Here is a 26,345-nt window from a genome sequence, read left to right as displayed (position 1 = left end):
GGGCAATAGCCAACTCTGTGCACCTTGAATTCTATGTAGAAATTTTAATACCAGTCTATTTGAAGGGGGAAAATAAAATTATTAATAATATTATTAATAAATCAGCTCTATCTTCCTCTTCTCCCTCTTCTCTTGTCCTATTTCACATTTTAAAAATCTTATCAGTTGCTCTATGTCTTTCTTCAGAAAAACAAAGAGGCTAAAAATAAAACAGCATCATAAAGTATACTTTGTTTGATTTGTTTTTCAGATTTTGCTCTGCCAGTAAATTCAAGCATGATCTGAATGGTAACAGAGAGCTTATGGACAATGAGTAATAGCATGACAGAGCTAATTAATGCTATTTCAATCCAGACTGTTTAAACATTCAAGCCTAATTGTGCTAAGCAATGTGATGGTTTTATATAGACACTGGTGAATGGAAAAATTCCAGTGGAGAGTTAAAGTCTGACTGTGTTATTTGGATATAACAAACTCATCCCAGTACCTTCATTACTTACATCTCCTGTTGGTTCTGCAGTCTTTTCTCAAAAAGAAAAAACTCATGCTGCACTATGTTTTGTTTGGACAATATTTCTACTGCTGATTTAAAGAAAAAAACAAAAAACAAAAACAAAAACAAAAAAAAAAAAAAAAACACCCAAAACTGTGATGACTTCTATATAGAACAGCTCAGCTGATGCAGGTTCTTGTGAGTGGCAGCTCTTCCTAATCACCACATTGCTGATCTTGATATGATAGAATATATAAGGCTCTGTATTCTGATTAGCCTCTACAATGTGATCAGAGTTCCTCATGAACAAGAATGATTCTTTTACTTTCTTCAAACAAAGAGAAATCAAAATAATCAATACCAACTGCCTACAAGAAGTCTATTTATTTTTGCATTAAAACAGACAATCCTACCAACATCCAAATTTTCCTTGACAAAGGGAAAAAATGTGAAAGTAGAGAAAGATGGGACAATGATGTAACTTAAAAGAAAAGAGCAGTCAAAAAATGTTTGCATGCTCCCTCACCTCCTCTGCAATGTCTTAGTGTTATTCTTCCTTTCTACAGACATGCCAGCTTTCCAACTACAGCAGCAAGCCTCAGATTTGCACCATCAAACACTACTATTACACTCCCTCTAATTCAGCTTTAAAGGTGTGTGGTGGTACTGACACACTTATGAGGACTTAACAATCTTACCAAGCATTCCTGATAAGGCTGTGTCTTGTGCACCACAGCCCCATAAGTCACTGGCTTCTCATTGATAAAATAAGGGCAGCATTCAATATTTAAACACTGAGAACAACCATATTAATAGTTAGGTTACATTAGGAAAATAGCTTTTGCTGAGTAAGCCTGAATTTCAGATCTGAAATAGTCACTTCTTAGCACTTCTATTAACAGACTTTGTATTAAGATACACAAAATACTTCTTATTGCCTTAAAGAGTTTTATTCACTATTTACAGAGAATTATTTCCTTTCTCTACTTTACTTTTTTTTTTCAGTCAGTCTACTTAAGCACAAGTCTAGTTATCCATACACTTAATCTTCATTATATCAAGATAAAGCTGGTAGTAATTGTCATTCCAATTAAACTGCATTACAGAGCTCTGCAGGATTTCTCTTCTGCAATATTCAAGTTTGCCAGCCATTTATGTTATGTATAACCACTTTTGATACTTGGGTTCTTCCCCATTATGAGGTTCTTAAGTGTCCTACCTGACATTTACATTCTTAATGAGATTCCTAGACCTCTGCTGGGGTCCATAATGGCTAAATATAATAACTCAAGCTGTTTGACTGGATTAAAAAAAGTTTGATTTTACTTTTTTGTTATAGCCAAGTATAAAAATGCTTTGCAGTTCAAATATACTATATGTACAAGCACTTCAGAATTAAATACATTATCTTACTCGTGGTAGAAAAACACTATTAGAGTTGTGGAATACATCAACAGTTTTCCCATAGGAGAGCCACAAAACGCTTCTTTACCACACCTGGCTTTTCTTTCTGCCCCCAACTTGTCTGCCTCTTTTCTGCTGTCTTTACATATACCCCAAAAGTTGTTTCCTCTCAACAACTCTGGGAATAATAAAAAAACCCCTTGGTTTATCACAGCAGATCCAAACTGTGATACCAAGTTACTATAGAATTTTATGGGGAAACAGGTATGCAGGGAAACCAAAACGGCAAGAATCAAAAACATGCTACTCACAGAGGTGGGGAGCCAGCAGGAAGGGCTGCTCTCTCCCTTATCCCTTCTGCCTCCTGTCCACAAGTGAGGAGGAAAGCTGGGATGCCCCAGGCCAGCTACTACTGCTAGATGCGGAGAGGCTTAGGGCAATCCAGGGTGCCTAGCACATGCAGGTAGCAAGGTTATTGTAAAATCAACCCTGAGTTGAAAAGGATCCACAGAGATCAAGTCCCATATCCAGGTCCACACAGCGCTGCCTGAAATCCAAACCCTATGTCTGAGAGTGTTGTCAAACTCTCCTTGAACTCTGGCCATTACGGGGCCGTGCCCACTGCCGTGGGGAGCCTGTTCCAGGGACTCACTACTGACTGGTGAAGAATCTTCTTCCAGTCCTCAACATGACCTTTTCTGATGCAGCTCCATATCATTCTCTTAGGTGTTCCAGACTATAAATATAAATAGGGTTGACCCATTCTGGGTGTTGAACTTCATGTGGCTGGTGATTGCCAAGATCTCTCCACCAGGCCTCTCTATGCTCAAGGCAGTCAACAACTACTCTCATATATTCAACTCCTGCATCTAGACATCATCTCTAGGTCAAACTTTTTCCTTACAGATAAAGCACTTGATCCTGTAGAGAGTGGTGTGATTTAAACTGCTTTGAGAACATCACTGATTTTGTTGGATTACTTTCAAGATTTCTAAGTATCAAATGAAAGCAGAAATGTCTTCAAGTGCAAATTACAGGCAAAGAGAGACAAGAGAAAAATGAAAGTGAACCATGTGCAGAAACTTCTGCTTCTGATTCAGAGAACCTGGCTGAGTCTTCAGGCTGCCCTTCTCCTGACCTCCAGGACAGGATCAAGGAACATCTGGTGATGCTTCCATAGCATTAATAATGGAAGAACAGGATTCAGAAACATTACTGATAAAAGGCAAAACCAAATGTATACCTCATACATCTCCTTAGGAGAACACCGGCAAAGCCAGCATCTTCTCTGCCAACTCTGGGTGTTGGCTGAAAGTTACTGATTTGAGAGCGTTTGGTGGGATCACATTGGAAAGTGTGTTGTAATCATTTAAGAAACATTTCAGGAGGAAGTACTGAGAGGGAGAGGACCTTGGAGAGCTTTTGAGACTGAAAATATGAAAAGTTTTTTTCAGGAACTTAATCTGTATGGATTCACTAAAATGCCACATGACTTCAGAAGACCTCCTTCACTTCCTGAACGTTTGGCAGACAAAGAGGCATTCACTACTCAAAGGAAGGTATGTCTGTTGCTCCTCGTATGAAACAACTTTTGCAAAACTCTGGTGGGAGAGATGGAAAGTCTGATAAAATAAGCCTTGGTAATAGAGGAGATGAAGATGACAGTAAATGTTCTAATCCTAATTTTTTTCTCTGGCTGTTTGCAGGCATTTTAGTGGTAGCATTGCTGAGTACTAGAAATATAGATAAAATATATTTGAGTTGTATCCAATTAGTTTGAACCCATACAATGGAAAGATAAATAAATAGGGATATGAGGAGTCTATTTCAACATAATTGCAACATATCTTGTTTTAGTTGACTAAGTGGTTTATACAGACTGTTAGATATTTTAACATTCATGTTTGTCTTCAGCAATTGAAATTCTTAGCTCGTCAATCTCACTGTCTTTCAGTCCCAAACTGGCTGTGGATCCAGGAGCTGGCACACAGACAATGGCATCCACAGGGACCCCACCACTCAAGTGCCCCAAGAAAGCCACCACCTGAGCCCAGGGCAGTGCTGCTCCAAGCCTGCCAGACCCTGATCCAGCAGCAGGGAGGGAATGGTGCCAGGCAATAATAACCCTTGATTTAATTTCTGAGCTAACATTTACTGAGGTTTGGACAAACCCTGTACTTAGGAGAATCCATCCTTGAAAAATCAGAGAACAGCGTCTGGAAGATATGAAAAGATAAGGCTTTTTTTGGTATAAGGTAATCAGAAATATTTTTAAGGGAAATGATGGGCCAGCCTCACACCTGTCACCAGAAACTTCTATCCTATTTCAGGATCCGTTCGTAAGGAAAATTGAGGTGAAAACTTAGCCATTCAACTTAGATGCCCAAAAAAGAATGGAAATGCACTTTGTTTAATGTCTGAAAAACCTTTTTTTTTTTATTTCAAGACAGCCATTCAAATTTGCACTGCTTGTTTCTTATTTAGTAGGTGAATGAGCAAAGGTGTAGGACAGAGCTCTGCATTATCCACTGTTTGGTCACTTAATAGAGCAGAGAGGGTAGGATAATTCCGATTTGATAACACTTCAGCACTCATTTGGTCAAGATCAAGTGGTTTCAAAACATCAATGATTCAGACTTCCATAATTAATTCATTTTTCAATCATCATCAAGAAATATATTTTAAACTCTACTAACTCCTCACTAAAATATAGATGTTCACTGCAGGGTGAAGATGCTAAATGTAATTAAAACACTAGAGAAACTACTGAAATCTTAGTGAGCAAAGTCTTGATCTGTATCTAAAAGTTTTATAATTGAAGAGAAAAAATAGTTTTTATAGAGTAGGTCGTGAACAAGCTTTGAAATAGAAATGTATTGGCTGGCTTAGCAGTCTGGGATTTTAGTTATATGATATCTTTTTACCTGTTGATATCACTTGTATGTTCTCACATGAATAACAGATAAATACACATTAGAAAGCAGTCATCACCCCACAGTTATAATTTCTCACCTCTAAGAAATTAATGTGCATAATTTGTTTCTGTTTACATGCAATATTATCATGGCACAACAGCTTAAGCAATTGTAGAATACTTTCTGGAAGCCAGTCAGGCTGGATCCTTTCTCTTAAATTAAGCATCAATCCTTCCTCAAGATGAAATGCGACAAATGTTTTTGTCGTGACAGAATGGATTTTTTGCAAATGGAGTTTGGTTAAAGTGGCCTTACAATCATTTTATTTTTTTACAGTTGCTCAATGCACAGTCTCATCTTTCAGTTAATCAATTGAATGATAAAGTATTACCCTCATCGGTGAAAAAGGAGAGCTAAGGAATGCCATGTGTACCTTTTATCTTTTACAGTCATGTTTAGTTGGCTAATAAGATTTTACACGTCCTAGAAACCCTAGCTGCAATAGCTTTCTTAACTTTCTTAAATATGGTAAATACATCTATCTGCCTCAGTGATTTCACATCCACATTTCCTGTAACGCAGAAGTTTTTGAATGCTTATTCCTCAAAGTTAATTGCATAACTATAAGACAAATTCTCAGTGCAAGCATTTGCTAAAAAAAGAGTATACTGACAAAGTTCCCTGATGAAGGGAGAGAATCCCACAGTTTCGACAGCTTAGAGCACTTAGTTCATAGGAAGATCCAAAAACTGAAGAAATTTCATGCAGTAATTACTGATTAAAAGGAATTCCTATTTTTGAAATGCTGTTTCATATTCCTCTAATGGCAAAGATCTTGATCTTCCTTAAAGATCAGTGCATGAACATTCAATACACACAGAGCAATGACAGCATTGGGGATTTTGCCACATTTGGTACATCATTTGAGGCTGAAACGTTAAATAAAAATTGCATAGATTTACTTTGAAGTTAAGAATATATTTGTCTTTGGATTTTCAAACACTGACCATCTCTGTAAATTCTGTCTCTTGATGCTACAGTTCTGTCTTCCTCTCCCTTATCCTCCTCTCATGGGTTATACCAATGTTGCTCATGAGATGAGCTTTCTTCCAAACCTCATGTGATATCACTGCCCCAAATTAATAATTACTAAATCTCTTTTCCTGTAGGTATGAGTTTTGGGTGAACACTTGTTGCCCAGCAGCTGAGCTGCATGTACGGCTGAAGCAGGTATGCAAACAGCCAGTCTTGGCTAGAAACAGCAGTTATTGTGCTGACTCCTCACTGCACATTGAACATGGACCTGAATTTGAGTTGCTCTGGTGATGCATCACATCGATTTCTGGGTGTGGACAGAATACACATCAGTTTTCTTACAGCCTTCGCCCAAATGATTGATCCAGGCAACATTTTTCACCAGATCACTATGTGCTAATTCAATTTGATGGGCACAGCAGGCGGCACTAGGAAATTATTTTCAATAGTGTACAAAGTACAACCTTTGCATCCATACACATTGTTGATGCAGATCAAACGAATTCTCACATAAAACAGTTGTTGGATGTCTTTCTACAAATCAGCACATTTTAGCAACATCATGCTTTTCCTATTGCTTTTTTTGTAGTTTTTTCATGATAATTAAGTGTAACAATCAAACCACCAATACCAACACCACAGGCAAGTTTTCTTCTGCACATAGTACAGATTTCTATGCTGAAAATGCTTTGGATGAATAAAATATTTGACAAAAGTCAAGTAGTATATTTAGCAAAATACATACATTAAAAAAAAAAAGAGGTAAAAAATTTGCATTGCTCTGTATGGCATCAAAAAGGCAGTACAGAAACTGCCCAAAGACAATAAACTGCATTTTTTTTTTTCTACTTTCATTCTGGGAAAGTAAAAGGGGGGAAAAAAACAACAACAAAAACAAAAGAAACAAACAAAAAAAAAACAATGGAGAAATCAAGTTCAATATTAAACAGCAATTAAATGTGGAACTAATAGTGCCCCATACAAATCAACTGAATTCCTTCTATGGATATTGCTAAGCCATCAATTGAAAAAAAAATTTAAAAATGGATCCTACTATTAGTAACCTGCCATTAAACAAACCAGACTATAAAAGAAAAGTATTTTTTATTGATAAGAAATTGCCATAACTCTATAAGTTTATGTTATTCTTTATCCTTTCATTCCAAGAAAAAGAATACAAACAAGTCCTTGCCAGATGTTGTCTTCATTTCTTTCTGTTTTCAGAAGAAAGAGAAAAACACTATTGTGGGGATTGAGGAAGGTATAGAAAATAGAATGAATTCCCTTCTTTTTGAGTCCACAATCTTAAAGTGACATTACTGAGGCTGAAAGGAGTAGAACTTTGGAGCTTAAATCAGAATTGGGATAAAGAAATGATTTCCAGATAAATTCTTGCCACTACAATTTGAAGGCAGGGAAAGCTAAAACAGTGCAGTGGCATTTTGCAAATGATGTAATGCATATTCTGTTAATAGCTCATCGTAGATTGTTAAGGCTCTGATTAAAGGGCAGCTAATTTACCAAGGACTTGAGATGTTAATGGGGAAGAAAAAAAAAGAAGGTAATATCCTCCGTTCCTCTTCTCTCCCCTTTCACCACGGTAAATTTGAGGTTGCTCCAAAAGTAATGCATTTTATTTTTTTTATTTTATTACGTTGGCCTGTAACATCAGAGGTGGATATTGGTGTACAGCAGTAGAGGTTGAACCTTCCTGACAGCATTCCATCCCATTGCAGCATTCTCAGAAGAACCATGCAGACTGAATTACATAGCTGTCTCATCTAGAAGAAACTTAACTATGGCAAACAATTTTCTAGTAGTTTTCTAGTCCAAGGTAAAAGTCAGAGACATTTTACTGCAAAAAGGACATCCATATCCATTAATTGGCTTTGTAAAGCCATACCACAATCAATTGGCATTGGGCTGCAATAAATATTTAACACATGTCCCTTCTAGACAGTGCTGTTTTTAGCACTGATTTCTACTTCAGAGTAGTAGATATCAAGCTAATCAGCTCAACTGTACCATAGATAAATCCTTAATATTAAAATTAACTATTAGCAAAATTGAAAATTCTTCCATGCTTTCAATTATGAATTTAATAAGCACAACAAAGGGAAGGTAAAGATTTCATCACGAGTAACACAGTTGTCTTTACTCTTGCTTTTATGGAGATAGAAGTATGAAAGCCACCTCTACGTGTAACTGTCCCTATAAAGCCTAAATGAACAAATAAGTAAATAAGAATCTGTGTTCATTATATCTATGGCCAATTTCAAGAAACCTGCTTGTTAGATTTAACCTGTAAAAACCTCAAATTAGAAGCAATAAAAGAAACAACTGGATTAATCTAGAGCAAGCGTTCAGCCATTTAAGCTAATTACACTGACCACAAAGAGCTTTCTGTGGAACAGATGCAGTCATCTCTCTGAAGTCTGCTAAATGTTACACCTATTGCATCTCTGACACTTAAGGAAAAATATTACCAGTAGCGATCTGACCTAAGGCCCAATCCTGAAAGCACGCATGTAGCTAACTCCATAATGTCCTACGATGATTACTGAGGACTTTATTCTCAGCTGTCCTATTAAAAACCCATAAGCCACGTAAAAGGGTCAGAGAGCATCTGGGGTTCTTCTTTAACTGCCAGCATAAAATGAGCAACTAAATCTATGAAGGTTGGCCACTAGGAAAACAGTCTCCCTGGTGTTTTAAAAGTAAACCAGTTACCACTGCAAGTTATTTCTCAAGCCACAACACCAGCTGCATTTTGACCAGGATTTGTTTGCATCTGGATTCACTTTTAAGGAGTGGACAGTTAGTAAGCATAACAGATAACAAAGTCATGGCTAAAGAACAGTGAGACAATTCATTTCCATGTGCAGATGACAAGCTATGCAAGGCATTTATAAGGAAATATTGTCATTTTGTCATAGAGAATGTTATATGAAAGAAGTTTATGAACTTTGTGCTTGATATTCTGTCTGTGACCAAAATTTGTCCCTCATGGAGCACAACAGCATCCTGATTGGAGCTCAGATACATTCACAATCAAGATTAGCAAGAGTTTCTAGAGAAACTTATCCACTTCCAATAAAGTGCTGAAACACTTTGACATGTGATAAAGGAAGGCTTGGGTGGAGGAAAAAAATAGAAGGGAAACTATAACAACAAAACGGACATTTGTAATAACAAGGAAGATGTGCTTGGAGCTTACTTTTGTTCCCAAAATCCGTGAGATCAAATGTTAAATATTGCCTGTCAGTCTATATACTCACTTATAAGCTAACACTACCTTAATTGCCAAGGTAATCACACAAAATCCTTCAGTAAAGTGAAATGTGGGGATAGCAGCAGAAACCAGAACCAGTTAAAGGAACACCTGGAAATACAGGCATCTAGTTGCAGGTACATAGTTAATCTTTATGCAATTATCCTCAAAGCAACCTGCCTTTGGATAATGGTCAGAAGATCCTAAGCCTTTATTTCTTGAATTTATTGTTCATAACATTAGACAATGCATCCCCTCAGTGCATTTTTTTCTTTTTTTCTTAAAATACAGGCATGTCCTTTTGACAAAAGCTTTTACCTTTATATTTTCAATATTTATCTCAGTGAATTAAGAAATAAAAAATAGAGAATAAATCAGTTTAATTCAATGTACAATAGAAATGTGTTAACATTCAGTGAATATCTTGTTCACTTCTACTGTGTACTACAGATAATTAACTAGCTAATGTTATTTTCCCAAGCATGGCCTGTTAAATTGTACTGTTCAGACATTTTCTTTTGAATTTAATGAGCAATTCTCAATTAAGAACTACAATAAAATATTTTTAACATTAGTATAAGAGGGAAAAATTTACTGAAGATGGTTTATTGTTAATAAGGTTGCTTGTCCATTCACTGGAGTTCACCGAGTTTAACAATTTAAAATTTTATTGAATTGTTATTGCTGAAAAGCCATTATTTGGTTTATTTTTACTCTCCCATTTCAAGTGCATCTACCTTTAGAAAAGGAAAAAGGCTTTTAATAAACTTATTTTCTACATTGCATTTGCAATCAGAACATTTCTGTATGCAAACTGCACACATCTTGAAAGAAAAGGTAGAACTTTGGAATTAAATAAATTCCAACCTTAATTTTGATTTAATATTACTAAATTCTGAAAGCTAAATCAAATGTTCACAATAGAAGAGACTGGCTCTGTAAAAATATTTTGCCTTTTCAATTCTCAGTGATGCATTTAATTAATTCAAAGTGTTATCCTGTATTGGTAGAAAAACTGCAGTGTTTACAAGGAAGAACTTCCCAAGATTTGTCTTCAATCTAAAAACCCAAATCTTACTACTCCTCCGGATTGCGCAGATGTCAATCAGAATCTACAGGCTTAAATCTTTGACTCCACGAGCATCTTCTTGAAAGCTGCTGCCAAAAGCTGAAGCTCTGTATACTCTCATGTTAAGTAGTCATAGAAATGCCACCACTAACTCCCACACAGTAATGCAGGCTCTGACCAGCTCGCTTTTGTGTCACAGTTATCTCAGCTGCTTCAAATGTGCATAGAATGGCTTGCATCCTGTAAAACACCATACATCTGAGATTGCTATGCTACAGTTTTGGATAGTAGAATTGGACAAAGAATTTAGAACTTCAATACATTATTGCTTTACATCACCAACATTATCTTCCCTAATGCTATTTCTTCCAGAAATTGTTATTTTCAACTCAGGTTTTCCTCATATAAATAAAACGAGCCAACATGACAGGGCGCTCCTCTGAATAATGATATTGCAGTCTTTTTTACAGGACATCATCCAGGACAGTATTTTATTATATTAGCATTTATTTTATAGCATATATTAGGTATTATCTCTTGACAGAAACTGAAACTATACTGGCAGAGTAAGAAATGGTTCTTTTATGAAAAAGAAAAATAACAACCAAAAAACAAAAGTCATTCTCCCAAGCTGCTGTGGGATCCAAAGAATAGCTCCAAGCACTTTCTCTTTTTTGAAAAGATCTTTTGACAATGGAGACCAAGTGTTAAGTTCATGGTAACATTTCCTCAATTATTTAATGCATTCAAAGCTTTTCCTTCAGAAAAGAACACTGCCAACCACTTGATTGTTTTTCTTCTGATCAAGCATAGGTAAAATAATTGCCCAGCTTCTGCCACAGTATAACAGTTATATTTGCATTATACTACGTTATCACCCACTCAATTCCATGCTATGGAAACATAAGGGTACAATTACAATTGCTATCTTTATGCTATAACTCAGACACGCAGCTGAGCAGATGTTCAATTTAAAGCCTATTAGTAGTCCTGTTTAAGCAATGATACTAAATTCTGTCATCTGTTGACTTGCTCTTTTTAGTTCCTTTTGCATTTTATTATCAAGAGAGAAATAAGCAGGTATCTGAAATATGCTTCAAAGCGCTGCCCTTCACTACACCCTGCTGTCTACACTATGAACTTAAGCATTACTTGCTTCACAAAATTATAATTTACTGCATTTAGTACATACTGATACTTTTCCTGCAGTATTCTGCTTGATACCATGTTGTCAACTGATACAATACCAGAATAACATCTACTTATCAACACATACATTTTGGCTACAGAACGCGTGTAATACAATGTTGAATATGGAAGGCTACGTACATCATCCTAGTTATGAATACATAGGCACAACCATTTCTCCAGGTGAAAACCCCATTTACTTCTTGCATTAAAAACTATTTCCCTATTGACATGGTTCCTCTTTTTCAGATCATCTCTCAAAAAGAGAAGAATAGATGCTGTATTGTTACAAGCTAGAAGCACCCACGGATACCCTCCAAATGGCTCCACAGAGAGACGAAGCTTCCTGCAGGAGCATCTGGAGCACTGCCGAGTGGCCATCTGTGTTTTACCGTGAACAGGATTATAAAACTATTTGCCAGATAGAACCTTATGGGATATTCCCCCTGCCCCAAAAGTAAGCTCATTCTTAAGAACGGTATCTGGAAAGTGGGCCTAAAACAACAAAACCTGGATTTAGGCATTTTTCAGTATTTAAAAAAAAAAAAGTTTGCATAAACAAACTTTGTGCACTGTTCTTCAATTTTTATTTGCTCATTGTCTGTTCCTCCTTTTGCTCCCCTCATTTTCATATAGAAATCAGATATTTTGCTTGCAAGATTTTCCACTGCCCCTTTTTCTCCAGCATTTACTCAAAAATAAAGCAACCCATAATTATTTGAATCTCTCACAATAAACAGATTTTGAGAGGAGATAAATCTTTACAGCTCTGTTTAAGTAATTGGAGTGTGACAGCACATCACACTGCAGGAGACGTTCCTCTTAGAAGATTAAGCATTTAAGCTGTGATTGAGTTTGATATAATAGGAAGACTGACAGAGTATTAAGTAAGAGCCAGGACAAAAATCTTAGCTGACAACTGGAAGAAACAGACAATCTCAGAAGATGCGCTGATCACATAGGATCTAATTATAATGGATTAGACACCCACCTAAACCAAAGTACAAAGGAGCATTTCCTTTGCCCTAGAGATGGAGTCCAGACTTGAGGGTGGAGGGAAGCAACAGGGAGGGAGGACCTCCCTTGGAGAAAGAAGCTGTAACTTCTTCGTTTCCCAAACGACTAGTTTTGGCACAAATACACCATGAAACAACAAATCCATTCAATACTAAAAGTTCATTTTTTGTGAGAAGGAGACAAAGATATGAAAGAGACAATTTTCATGCATAATTTAGAGTACCATTGATAAATACTCATTTATAACAAATGTATTTGTAAAGGAAGTAAAAAAAAAGTGTAGCTCAATCTTACATAAATCTGAGTGTTCTACCCATTTGTTAGTTTGCAATAAGACAGAGGAGGGAACAGAGAAAACATCAGAAGAAAAATTTGAGTTCACACAGATACAAAATCAAATTATTACATTCCAAAAAAAACCCCAGTTTATTTCATATTAAAAAAAAAGAGCAGCCATATGTAGTGCCAGCTTTAAATCCTCAGAAGCAAATAAAATAACTCAAGGATCAAATGTCTCTGTGATGTGATTAAACTTTGATGGTTCCTTCACAGAAAAATTCTCAATGACTGAAACAATACATTTTATTCATAACATTCAGAAAAAAAAAAATCAAATCAAGTAATAAAAAAGTGGAAATCTTGGAATTACCATCTTCATAGGCCACAGACACTGAACTGTACTCCTTACTCAGTACAGATAGAAAAGAGTGAAATGTTGCTAAAGAGGAAGGAAATAGCAAAGTAAGTAAAACTCGCTGTGTCCAGTAAGAGGGGAAAAAGAAAAAAAAAAAAGGATAAAATAATCAATTTGGGTTAATACTACTTTAATATTTGCTATAGTCGTAGTTAGATAATATATTGCATCATAGCCAGGTTTGAACAGGGACAAGACTTGGCATAGACAAATATTTCCACCTGAATTGCAAGAGGAAATTCTACAGTTCCTCTGGATGCATGTCCATGGTGGCAGAGCTTATCTGGGAAGTGTTTTGACAAAAAAAAGGTGCAAAGAGATGACACCATACATCTTCCCTTCATGAGCAGCAAATGAACACTTTCCACAAGAGTTTCTAGAAAATTCTTGAATAAAGTTGTCACAAATTAGCTCATCCTAAATAGAAGAGGAACCAAAGTAGGCTTCACTGAACTTGATTTGAAAAGGGAAGACTGAGAAATTAACCAAGTTTGATCAAGTAATTGAGCTGTATGAACCTTGAGGTGAATTGAATCATTTTCAGGAAAGCTACTACAAGTATTAGGAATCTGCAATGTGGGCAAGGACCGAGGAAAGAAAAGAAATTAAAAAAAATAGGAAGGGAGAGGAAATTTTTAGGAAATATGGAGCAAATCAACCACCTCTTGAAGAACATTAGGAATGAACTGGGATTCTACACAAAATGGAAGAAAACAAGCTCATTTACAGGCCAAACTGTCTTGGAAATCAAAACAAGTAACCATGAAGCAGGGTCAGCATCATTGGCAGGCTTTGCAAAGTGTATCAAGAGGAAACAGCACAGCAGATACAACCTAGCAGCAGTATTGTTTCACACCAGCCAGAGGAACTGAAAAATACTTACTCCCGAACATTGGAAAAAGCTGCATGCAAAATCACATGTCTAGTACCAAGGATGTTTAAGCAATCCATCACAATGTATATACTGCCTTGTAATTAGAAATGCAGTAACTTTGGCAGGAAAGGAAATGCTTTGTACAACTGCGGTTTTAACAATACCTTAAATTCTGGCTCAAGCTGTTAAAGAAAAAAGATGAAGTACAAACAAATTTATAAGAAACAGATTGATCCAAACAGACCCAGTATACTTTCTTTTACAATATCTGGCTTCCTCGAAGGAGCAGAGAACAAAAAAATCCTCTGGGATTTTGGGATTCAGTAAAGCATCTTGGCTTAGTACATGTAAGAGTTACTTAGTCATATAGAAGAAGAGAAGGACTGTGTCCAATTTAATGTGAAATGGAGGAACTACTAATTGTGCTGTGGTTTCTCATAGAGTTATCTGTGGACAAATTTTGTTGAGATTTTCAGCATCTTAACAAAGAGCACACAGATATCATAGCACTGGGAAACATTGACTACAGAGGGCCTAGAGGAAGTTCTGGATGAGCTCGTCAAATAGAATTAAAAACCTGGATAAAATAGAGTGAAAAGTTACGCCTTTGAGGACCAGCAAGTTCAGTCATCAGTACAGTGAAGATAAACCTGTGCACACTATTCAATCACAGGACACTAAGAACCATGAGTGCGGCACTTGACAAAGTACTGAATGCAATCCTAGGATCCACTGAGAGAGAAATCATGGTGCTTATTTGATCATTGGAAGGCTTTAAGGGTTTTATTTTAAGATCAGATATATGCATTTTGGAAGAATTTTTAAATATTTTTAATTTTTTATCTCCATCAGCTCCAAAACACACACACACAAGCTCATCAAACACAGTACAAACAGCATGAAGCAAGAGTACGAACTGAAGTATCTATAACAACAGCCATGAGGCTATAAAGATTTCTACCTCTTTGCCTCTCCAGAATTATGTGACTTTTTTGTAAGTATTGAGCTTTAATTCTTTCCTCAGTATACAAGAACAGCAAAATCTTATTGCCTTACTGCATCCTCATTTCACTCCTGCAAATCCCAAAGCCTCAGAGGACAACCGATCACTCTTCTTTGTTTATCTCTGAAAGAAAGACATCCAGTTCCCTAACTTTAACCCAAATTCATATAGCATTGAATTTTTTTTTAGTTATTTGTTGTTTCAATAGAACACCAACAACAAAAATACTGACTTCCAGGCACGTTTATATTAAACAAGCTTTTAACCATCAAGCACATAGAACATGCTTCTGTAGAGTGTGAAAAAAATGACATTAAGTGTTATTAGTTATTTTACAAGACATGTACTGTATAATCTGTTACTAAATGCTAATTTCATCTTTGAAATAGAAAATTTAGTATAATATTTTAATAATCCAGTCTAATTCTACATTCCAGAAAGGGCTTTTTTTGTTGATGTAGAGACCATAATAGAAATCCTCAGGTCAGAGGAATCTGAATTAATTGTTTCTGCAGATAGTTAGTCATAACATATTTTATGCAGTGCATTCAGCATGCAGAGAGCACATATGAACTTTTCAGAGAGCCTTTCATATTCAAATCAGGTAAACATCAAGCCATATACATTCAAGAATACAGCAGTAATTACCATGCTCTGAGGACATGTTGAAATGACATTATCACTTGTCAGCAGGATAGCACTGGCTGCTGTCATTGACAATTTACATTTAGCATCAATGTTAAATTGTCTGCCTATTAGCTTTTTAATGACCCCCCAAAAATTAATGATGTCACATACTTAAGGATATAAAATGTTAGCTTATAACTTTGGTGGATAGCCAAGATTGGCCTATGAAAGCAACACATATACAGCAGCATACCAATTCAAGTTTATATGTCAGTTCTGAATAGGTTATGTTCCAAATGGGAAAACTAGATGATCAAGGAAAAGGGAAAAAAAAAAAGAAAAGGGAAAAACAACAGTGGTGTAACAGTAATTAATAGTAGTTAGGAGAAGAGTATTATGAGGGAAGATTGGCACAGAGTGTTTTTCTCCTTTACTATTACATGATCTCCAAAAGATAAGGAAATATTTTACAGTACCCTAAATAATTACGTCATTCTCTTTATTGTTCATACTTCGTTTTGCCTGAGATGTCAGGTCTCCCTTTTATTTGACAAGACTAGGAAAAAAAAAAACCAACAGTATTTATAGTGAAGAAATAAAAACCTTTAACAAAAATCTCATTATAGCATTCAGAAAAGTGATGGTTGGGATTTTTTTTCCCCGATTTCATGATAAATACACATGGTCTTCTCCAGTGAAACAAATCCAAGCACTGTCTGAAGACACTGATTTTGAAAGAGCAATATTGTTAAGAAATTCCAACAGATCTGAAAGCAGCATTTCCAGTATGTCCTGTACCTGGTTACTTTGCACAAGTGATTGACTCATTTGTGTGCAATAGTTAATTATTGACATATATTCGCCCTGTCTCCATCTGTCATAATACATACACACCCCCTCAGGTACTGAACACTGTTCAGTACACTGAACTACTCACTTTTTCTAGGTCTAACCATTTCTTAGTAGTTTTTTTTATAAATTCTTTTGTCATAATTTTTCTTATCCTTCAGGAGCTGGAAAAGTACATAACACTTGTGCTTGAATAATGATCAGAGATTTTAGAACAAATGAGCTATATTTGAGCTGCTACAGGAACAACAGGAAAATATATTTTCACAACTTCCTTTTCATGTTTCAAAGCAGTGAAGCTGATACTCAAGAAGAGGTAAATTTGAAAAAGTCAACAAAAACTTTGCTCACTCACACAACACAGAGATTTTCTCTTTTTAGAACCACCCTGCAGATGCTGGAAGAATGCATGGTAACATGAAATTTAGAACTAGGAATACATCGAGAGTAAATCTAGGGAACAGTAAGACTCCTGATTAGCATCATTTTAACAATGCATAAACTGTGAAACAAGACCTTCTAGTGTTGCCCACGGAAGCTAAACTTTGCAAAATTTAATTTCTATAGACTTTGATGTGGCAGTAACATGGATAGATTTGACTTCATCCAAGTACTGTAACACTTCTTGAGCAGTAGCAAACTTTCCATTGTGTAAACCATAAATGGTTGCCATTGAAAACATTCTGTATGTGTGGCCCGTTACCTTGAAAGCATTTGAGATATGCCTATAGTAGTAAGATAGCAGATAAAAAGAAAAAAGCAAATACTATGGATATGAGTTTCTTCATGTGTATAATCTGGCTGACATTAAGGATTTCCAAAGAGAATAATGCGGAAATGTCAATAATATTTTACAACAAATGCTTTGCACTACATTCCCCCAAAGTATTGTCAACCCCTAGATCTGAATAAAGTCAGAAGTCAGGTTGCAAATCAGATTCTTCCCATTTCCAGATACCTCCAGAAGGAAGGGAAAGTCAGCAGAAGGTTTTCCTTTACAGCATCATATCACACGTGGGCAAGATAACAAAACCATGACAGGAAGACACTTAAAGAAAGTGAGCACTGGTGCTCGCTGCAGAACTAATATGAAGAAAAACTGCTTTTTATTTGAGTAAAATATTGATGTCCCATATAATAGGAGTCCAGATTTTTTTTTCCATGTGTATTTGGAAAGTGGAAACCAAGTAAATGAAGCAATTAACCAGCACCAGTGACGGGTCAGTGGCACGATAGAATAATCAAGAAGCTTGGTCTAACCTAGAGCAGGATAGGCATTTATCAGTAACTATCAAATTAAAGGATCTTCAAGAACTCCTACTGTGAAACAGAGACCCTCCATTTGATGAGTATTCATTTACTGGAGTTACCCGATCTTCTCTGTAGCAAAACATGCATTTCCACAGACTTTTTATTTCTTGTACTTTACAGGAATTCAAAAAGAGTGCAACTTTTAACAAAGTTTGCATCAAGAAGATGCAAAGAACTGAGCTTGGGAAAGCACTTCTAAGGGAGAATGTACTTTTAGTCTTTCATTACCTAAAGAGAGTTTAAAGGAAGACAAAATCATTGTCTTACCAAAGGTTCACACTTCCCTACTCAAGGGAAAAGGACTCAAGGGAAAAGGCAGAACACAAGGTGCAACTGGAGAAGTTCTGACCGGACAGAAGGAAGAAGCACCACACTGTGAGGGAGCTCAGATATTGAAGCAAGAACATAAAATGTTAGCAAATTTTGCACGTTATGTTTATACCTTTCAATAGAGAATTTATATTTTGCTACTTTTTGAATTTATTTCAGATTTATTCTCTTCTTAAAATCTGTTCTCCTCCTGCTGTATTGTCTTCCTGATCTGCACTGAGGAATATCAGTATTTGGACCTTAGGTGACATCCAAATTTTCAGTCTTTTATCCAATCTAAACCTTCCTGCTGAATTATTCAGCTGTGTTTAAAGGAATCAATCTTCACATGCATAACTTGCTGGCCTGCACTAACAGAATACCCAACATTCTTAAGAACGTAGAGCAGCCATAGTAATATAGAAGACCATTCTTGACCAGCATCTCATCCCAATGACCCACAGGATATCTCTAGCTCAAGAATAAGAAAAGCATACAGCCCATATCCAAAAATACTTTGCAAACTTTCAACAGTTTGTGTCTCAAAGATCTTTGTAGTTAAAATGAATGCCTCCATATCTGCATAGATATTTTTCCTACAAAAATGGAATTTACTCTATCATTAAACAACTCTGTTACACAGATGAAGCTACATAAACATATCAGTCTTATTTTTGCTTTTCCTCATTGTTTTTTTCTAACTTTAGCACTTGGTGCTTTGTGCTTACTCATTATGTTGTTCTTCTTACTTGTCTTGCAGACAGTTACTAAATTTTACTGAAGAGTGAAATGCAGACCAAGAATCTGTTTCAGGATTTGTACAAAATTGTTTTGAGTGCAGAGTGAGTTCCAATGAATACTTAGATTTTTTTTTTTTTCTGGGAAGAGTACAGCTTTACTGGAAGAAGAACTTTATCTCGTTATTAGTTGTTAGCTATTTAGAATCAATGCCTTTCCTTCATGCTCTTAAATGTTGATCCTATGGGATGAAACTGGTGCAATTCTGAGTGCTGAAAACTTCGGTGGTGTCTCAGAGGAAATTTCAGTCAAATGCTCAAATCCATATTAGTACAAATATATCAGTATATAAAGCAATGAAAAACACATAGGCACAAGGTGAGGTACCTAAGTTTAGGCTACAGAAGCAACCCCAAATCATTCTTTCACAAGGAAGTCTTTCTTCTTCAGTCCCTCCCACACCTCTCTGAATGGTTCAGACTCTGATATGGGATTCTTTTAGAGTCCAGGATGCCACGGACAAGCAGATTGAGAGCTGTAGTTAAAATCAGGACTGAATTTTCTAATAAAACCGGGAATACTTTTTCCTCAGAACTGAAGCTTATTCACAGCAATAGAGTAATTGCAATGAAACTGGAACTGCAAAGAGTTTTACAACTCACTCAGGTAGGGCAAGAACTTGGAACTTTACAATCAAGAGTAGTCTATTTTTGACCCGCTAGTCAGCATGAAGAAGCTAACACAGACAGTTCAAGTAGAAAGCCATATTTTAAGTTTCAAACAACTTTCATAATCCTTTAAAATGAAGCCAAACTCTCTGATTTAAACAGGAAATACTATTATCAATATACTAGACAGAATTTGCACAGATAAAAGACAAAGTTCATATTTGTCTCAGTAATTACATGAATTGCCATAATTTTCTACTCAGGATACAAAGGGGGAAGGAGAGTTAGAAAGCAACAACAAAGTGATCTATCATATGTCCTTACTAGAGATAGAAGGATTTACCAAAGCCAAATGCAGGAAGATTTCTTGGTATCTCTAGATAGGATTGGACTCATTCTCTAACATATATAGAAGACAATTAATCTTACTATATTTAAGTGGTTATTCCAATGTTCCAGAAAATAAAAAGTTTTTCCATGAGTTTCGGAGCATCAGTTCATTTTATACAATATAATAAATTTATGCGTAGATTTTTCCACTAAAAATCCTTGAACTTAATCTTTATAAAGGTCATCACTAGAAAATTTCAGTGAGCCAGATGTGGGAAGCATCTTAAAACAACACTAAGGTATTTTTTGTTGTTATGATGTTACTGTTTGTTAATAAAGAAAAACTACACAAGCATCATGAAACTATGCAGGTAGGTGCCATTTTTAATTCAAAGAAAACAAACACAGAAAAAAATTATCCTGAAAGACTCAGTTCATCTGCTATTAATAAAATGCCATCTGCCATTTTAAGTGCATGTATAAACAGTACCAGATAGATGCCAAGGTAATTTAGGTTTTCTAACTAAAGCTAGGCTGGAGCTAATTTCATTCAAGGGATAAATGAGGAAGTCTCTCTTTGCCAACTGACAAATGTAATGATTCATGAGTAATGAAATCTTTTCTCCTCCATAGTCCTTTCCTCTAAACAAGTTTCATTGCTATCAATGGATTGAGAAAGCTATACTTAAAATTAAAAAAATAATAATACAAAAAACAAACAACTGCAGCCAAGGAAACCATCTACTCCTGGAGGAATTTAATCCAATTCTTACAGAAAACTCATGGAATTAATGATTAGGGAACGAGTAGCTGCTTCTACAGAATTCTAGCCCCATGCACAATTCCAAATGTAACACTTTAGGTTAAATTTTAATATAGCAATTGATAAATATTGAAAAAATAGTCATATAGGAAAAGGTGTTTCAATGATAATATTTTTCTCCATTGGAAAATTTTGCCCAGATACGTTTACATTTGATGGAGAGCTTCAAGGGGAAAAAAATCCGTATGATTTTATGTACAAATTCTGTATTTACTCCATTCTCCCAAAGTAAAATATAGCAGCAATAAACATTTCTAAAGATGCAATGTGTTTCTTTTAGCTCTTGGTTTTGATTCTGAGAAGTAACAAATATCCTATCCTTTGCCTTTTAAGAAGCAAGTTATTAATTTTAATACAGGTGTTTGTCTAAGCTGTATTTAAAGCCTCTCAAGTCTGCATCTAAAAAATTTCCAGGGCTCATAATATTTAATATTTCAGTTCAATCTTTCAAACTTAAACTGTAGTAAAGAAGATTCAGTGTGAGATTCATGCCTTTTGAGCATGGACGCAGAAGGGATGCTCTGAAAGTAATGGCTCCTATTTTTTTGTGTTCACCCATGACATTGGAGGCAGATGGTGGTGATATGGCGGTAGAGGTTGAAGTGATTTTCAGGGAAGATTTCTATAATTTCATTTAATTAACTTTTACCAATCATAACTGCAAGATATTTTAACAAATGACACTTTTTACCTGAGGCCAAAATTAGAAAACAATTGTACAAGGTATTTGATTTTATAGAGAAGCTACATAAGCAACCTAATCTAGTCCACACAGTACATTGATACCTCAGAACAGCCCTTCCTCCCTTCAGTATCACTGTGCATAAACAGTGGGTTAGATTTTTGCCAACCTTACATTTCGTGTACTGCAAAGAACCTTGGACTTCTGTAGACCATGCTTTCTAATAGAATGAAAAAATGAATGTGGTCACCACAAGAGATGATTTTTAAATAAAGGAAGAAAAATACGTATTAATAGACTGATACTGAAAAATTATTAGAGGTAGATTTTGCTGCCAAAACACTAAAACTATTGAATAAGCATTCTAGATCCTAGCTAACAAGCAAACACAAAGAGCAGAAATTAGTCACAGTAGAGGAAATATTAAAGGGAGACTGAAAGAATTTCTCTGTATGGGAGATCAGATGTGTCAAAAAGTGCTTAAATGGTAAATACATCATTTCCAATTTATTATAAATAATTATTTTTGCAACTCCTTCGGAGTACTCCAAATGTATAACTGCTGTAGATATGAGTATGATTTCCTGAGGAACATAAATATTTGACGGAAAAGCTATGGCCAATAAGCATTACAGAAACTTAAACATCAAGTCCATTGTTCATTTACCTTGTTTCTGTTATCCTCTAGTTTGGACACAAGGAGTTGAGTTATGTTAAGGTTTTATTGCATACAATAGAAAATATGAACAGTAGTGTTGTATTTTTATTTATGCTTTGTATGAGCTCCTCACAATAATTATTTCTATAATCTGAGATTAAGAGATCAGTAGAAGCTGTTCCCTCCATAATCTATATCTAACGGCTTCTTTGGAAAAAACGACTCAAAAGCTAAAAGAATTGAAAATAAAAATAATTCTGCACCCATTTCTTGTCAAGCAAGCAAACCGAAACCTATCTACATTGGGAGATGATGCAAATTTTATTCTTTAAAATTATACTCCTAACTACTAGTACTTACAGGAATAAACTACCTTTACTGAGAACAAATTCAAATTTCCACACTATTAAAAAATGAAAGCAATGCAATTTCAAAAGGAAAAGAAAAAAAGCTCCATTTCCCTCTATTTGACCTATTAACGAACAGCTAGATGTTTAAAGAGAAGCTTTTACATCTTGAAATTATTTTGTACCCTGAACATCAGATGTGTAAAGACCAACCAAAATAAAGGAAAAATTAACACCGACAGTGAAAGATGTAGCTCTGTAAACTTCTTCTTGGAAAAACATGGCAGTACTTTTGTAATTAATACCGCATCCTGATACTGGTGGTCTGGTTTTGTAAAGCTATCATCAATTGCCTGGAGACAGAAGCAAATTAACTGACTCTCCAGATATGTTTATCTGCAAACACTCAGTGTTATCATCTATATCTTGTGAGTAACTGTACAGATAATTGGGGTGATGACCCATATGAAAATACATCATAAAAGCAATACGGAGAAACATGGAACATGCTGTTAATTCATTAACAATTAATGATAGCTGAAAATGTACCATCTCAATGGCAGGTATTTACCTTAAATTAAAGCACAGAACATCAATGCCACTAAATAAAAATCATCTTGTTCCACATTCAAATTAATAACATTTCAATATCAAGGCCTAGGAGCGACTCTGAAGAGCTTAATTACTGGAACTGTTCCAACACAGCTGTTCATTCCAAGGAATATTGAAACTATTAACACTTATATAAACAGGAAAATACTGTGAAATAAAACTTTATTTACAAACCCACTGCTGCAAGAGTGAACCCTCCTTAAACTTTTATGTTTTGACACCATTTCTCTTGAATTTTTGGCAAAGTTTATTAATATAACTTGGAATTCTACAATTCTCTGTTCCCCTTGTTTTAGCAGAAAATAACCAAAACTTTCAAGGAAAATAACTGTGAAAATTCTGCAATCTTCTACCTATAAGAGACCTAGAGTGAATAAATTTCCTACTGAAATCTCTTTGTCATCCCAGTTTAGTAAACATTCGTGGAAATCCTGACCGGTGTTCAAGCACTAGCAAGGCCATAGAAAACTAAGGTACAGATGTTCATCTTGAAACAATGGACAATGTTTATTTACTCAGCCCTGTGAAGGCTTTTATGCCAACTTCAGCACAAGTACACCAGGAAAATGACTGAAATGGAGCAATTCGAAAGAGACAGCAGGCAATTCCCCCAGAGATACTCAAAATTAAAAAGCCTTTGCCCTAACATTTATGTTGGGGCAATGTAGAAATCAGATCCAAGATGTAGCTCTTTAGTCACACTGCCTTCCTTCCCATAGACTTTAATTTCTGAAGGGAGAGGACAAACATGTCATCCTTCTTTCTGTCTGCGCTATTCTCTTGCAAATTACATGGAGTGCTTTCCTCCTAATTACCCACCTCATTTCCAAAGCTGTCAAAAGGAAAAAAAAAAAAAAAAAAAAGAAGAAAAAAGCTAACTTTTTGTATTTATTTTATTAAACTTTTAATATTCAAATTTATGGGAGTCCTTAAGCCTAAATCCTCACGAGAGCTTATCAAATAATTAATACTCCAGAAATTAACTAGCTGAAACAACATGCACACCCCTCATCCAATTAAGCAGCTGGATAATCCAGAGTGAAAAACAAAAAATAGCTAAAACCTCTTTGCTGCATCCAGGAAAGGAAACATGAGAATATAACATAGAAAAATGAAAAGATTCCAATGTAATGCTAGTAAAAAGTGCTCTGTTCATTAAGGTGTCTGGCATCTGAGAATCTCAACTTCAGTGAAACATCTCTTTATGCTTTAAAAAGTTTTATCTCTTGAAAAGCAGATAAAAGTACTCCTTTCTCCTGTATGACATTTTATAAATATGTGACTCAATAATTCAAAACAAATCATTTAAGCATATAAAATAACTGCAAATTTGTTTGAGAAAGAGCGCATTTCATGACTTTAACTAATCTAGATGCACTTGGGGTGGGCTATCAGCCATCTTCCCTTCTTGGAGGTGCCCTGCTCTATTCCTTTGATACAAATCTGAATTTTTTTCTTGCTTGCTCCTGAAGTGACAGTGTTTCCTACCTCTTCTCTCTCACTTAGAAATACACTTGCTTTTCTCATCAAATCTAGTTTGAAGTTCTATTAATCAGACCAGCCAGCTTGCTGCTCAGAATGTTCTTGCCCCTTCTGGTCTGTTGCATTTCATCTGGCATCAATACACCCAGTATCTCAAAGGTGAATCCAGGATCATAGTACTCAAGGCCCATGCATGACACTATGGATATTAGGAAGACTTTCTTCTCAGAAATGTAGGCATTGGCATAGGTTACCCAGGGAAGTGCTGGAGTCATCGCCCCAGGAGGTGCTCAAGGAATGCGTGGATGTGATACTGAGAGACAGCTAGTGGGCATGGAGGAAATGGCCTGATGGATCTTCAAACCTCAATGATTTTATGGTTCTAAGGCTCATTAGAGTCCATGACTGAATAAATATCAACATTTTGAAAATGAAATTTATCTTCAAGACCTTGAAAATATGAAATTACGTAGCCAGAAAATGCTAAGAAGCAGTGAGGTATAGCATTTTGCATAATCAAAGAATATTAGGGTGTTATAATCACAAAATAAACAAGAGAGTTAGGCAAAATAGACTATGATAACAAAAGAGAACAAATGGAAGGCTTACCCTTATCCTGGGCTCACCCACAAAACTCCAGCAGAGCAGATCTCCAGAAGAGACCCTTCCCCCTTAGTAGCCAGCTCTTAAATAGGTCTAGGAGAGGTGGAGCCAGGCTGCACCCCTTCCAGCAGCACAGGAGAATTGCCTTCACCTGTTCTTCCCTGGTTGACTCATTGCTCACCTTAGGTGATCAATCAGAGGTTCAGGCCGTGACTCAGCAGTTCCCATACACATTTGTTTTGACAAGTTTCATTTCTACTTCCAAATTATTTGAAGTGCTGTTTCAGAGAGAATCATCTTTCACTAGAGCTACAAAGTCCCTGCAGTCCACCTACAAGGCCACAAGTTTTGGAGCACCAGTTCTGTGGGAAGCCTTGTGGAATTCTGGCCTGGAAAGGCAATACCAGAAATTCACTCCAAGAAGTTCAGACTTTGAAAGCTCAGAGTACTCATCCATCCACCAAGCAGGATCTCAGAGGGTACACTAACTTGAGTGTAAGATCGTTAAAAGTGGCAGTGTAGAGAACTACAAGACAGTTTAGATAAAAATATGTCAAAAAATTCCTTACAGTATGGCCAGAGGCCCTCTTCTGGAAGAGGCTCCCTTTTATACGTACACACAGCTGATGAATTGATCACAGGCTACTCTAAGCCCAGGAGAGAAACCAAGCAGTATATTTTGGCAGTCTTCCACCCAGTTGATGACACAAGAGAAGATTTGAAAAGGACATCTTGGTATTCTGGAAAATAAAAATCAACTCTTTATTCTTAAACGTTTTTAGCTGACTTTCCCAAGGAAAAATCTAAAAAATTGCACAAGAGGTGCATATAAAACTAGACTAGCTGGAGACAGCTATAATTTGTATAAAACCATAAGAAGTTTTTATATAACTGTTTAATCTCTTAGCAGCTGCTGCTTTAAGTACTCATTTGCACTGAATATATCACATGTCACTGTACTTATGATCTTCCTAAAACAAAAGAACATCTTCCAAAATGACTATAGCTGGTAATATTCAAGCAGCACCTACTGGCATCATTATATTTAAGTATCTGAAATAGACATTACTGTCAGCAGAATTTTTTTTAAACCTTTCCCCCCTTCTTTCTCTCACAAGAGGTTATTTGAGTTACTTTAGTGTCCTATGTCCTGCAATAAAATGTTAGAAATGAACTATTAAATTGGCAATAAATACTTATATCCCATGAATTTAAGTTTCTCAGATTAGTTAGGTACTTTAAAATTGTGTTCAAAGCAGGTTCTACCAACTACCTTGAATTTTTTTTTTTTTTTTTAGAAGATTGCTGACATTAATTCAGCAGTTTTCTGGAAAAAGACAAAT

General features: G+C 35.8%; 1 long non-coding RNA gene across 1 annotated transcript in view; it reads right to left on the bottom strand.

Moving 5' to 3' along the window:
* Positions 1-25,044, bottom strand: part of LOC125700993 (uncharacterized) — a 61,579-nt gene extending 36,535 nt beyond the window's left edge. Inside the window, exon 1 of the long non-coding RNA XR_007380132.1 lies at positions 25,009-25,044. This is a non-coding gene — a long non-coding RNA (uncharacterized LOC125700993). The remainder of the gene's footprint in view (positions 1-25,008) is intronic.
* Positions 25,045-26,345: the final 1,301 nt, after the last annotated feature.

The sequence above is a fragment of the Lagopus muta genome, chromosome 1, assembly GCF_023343835.1.
Source record: "Lagopus muta isolate bLagMut1 chromosome 1, bLagMut1 primary, whole genome shotgun sequence".
Lineage (NCBI taxonomy): Eukaryota > Metazoa > Chordata > Aves > Galliformes > Phasianidae > Lagopus > Lagopus muta.
Note: the sequence above shows the minus strand (reverse complement) of the source record. Positions and strands in the feature narration are given on the sequence as shown.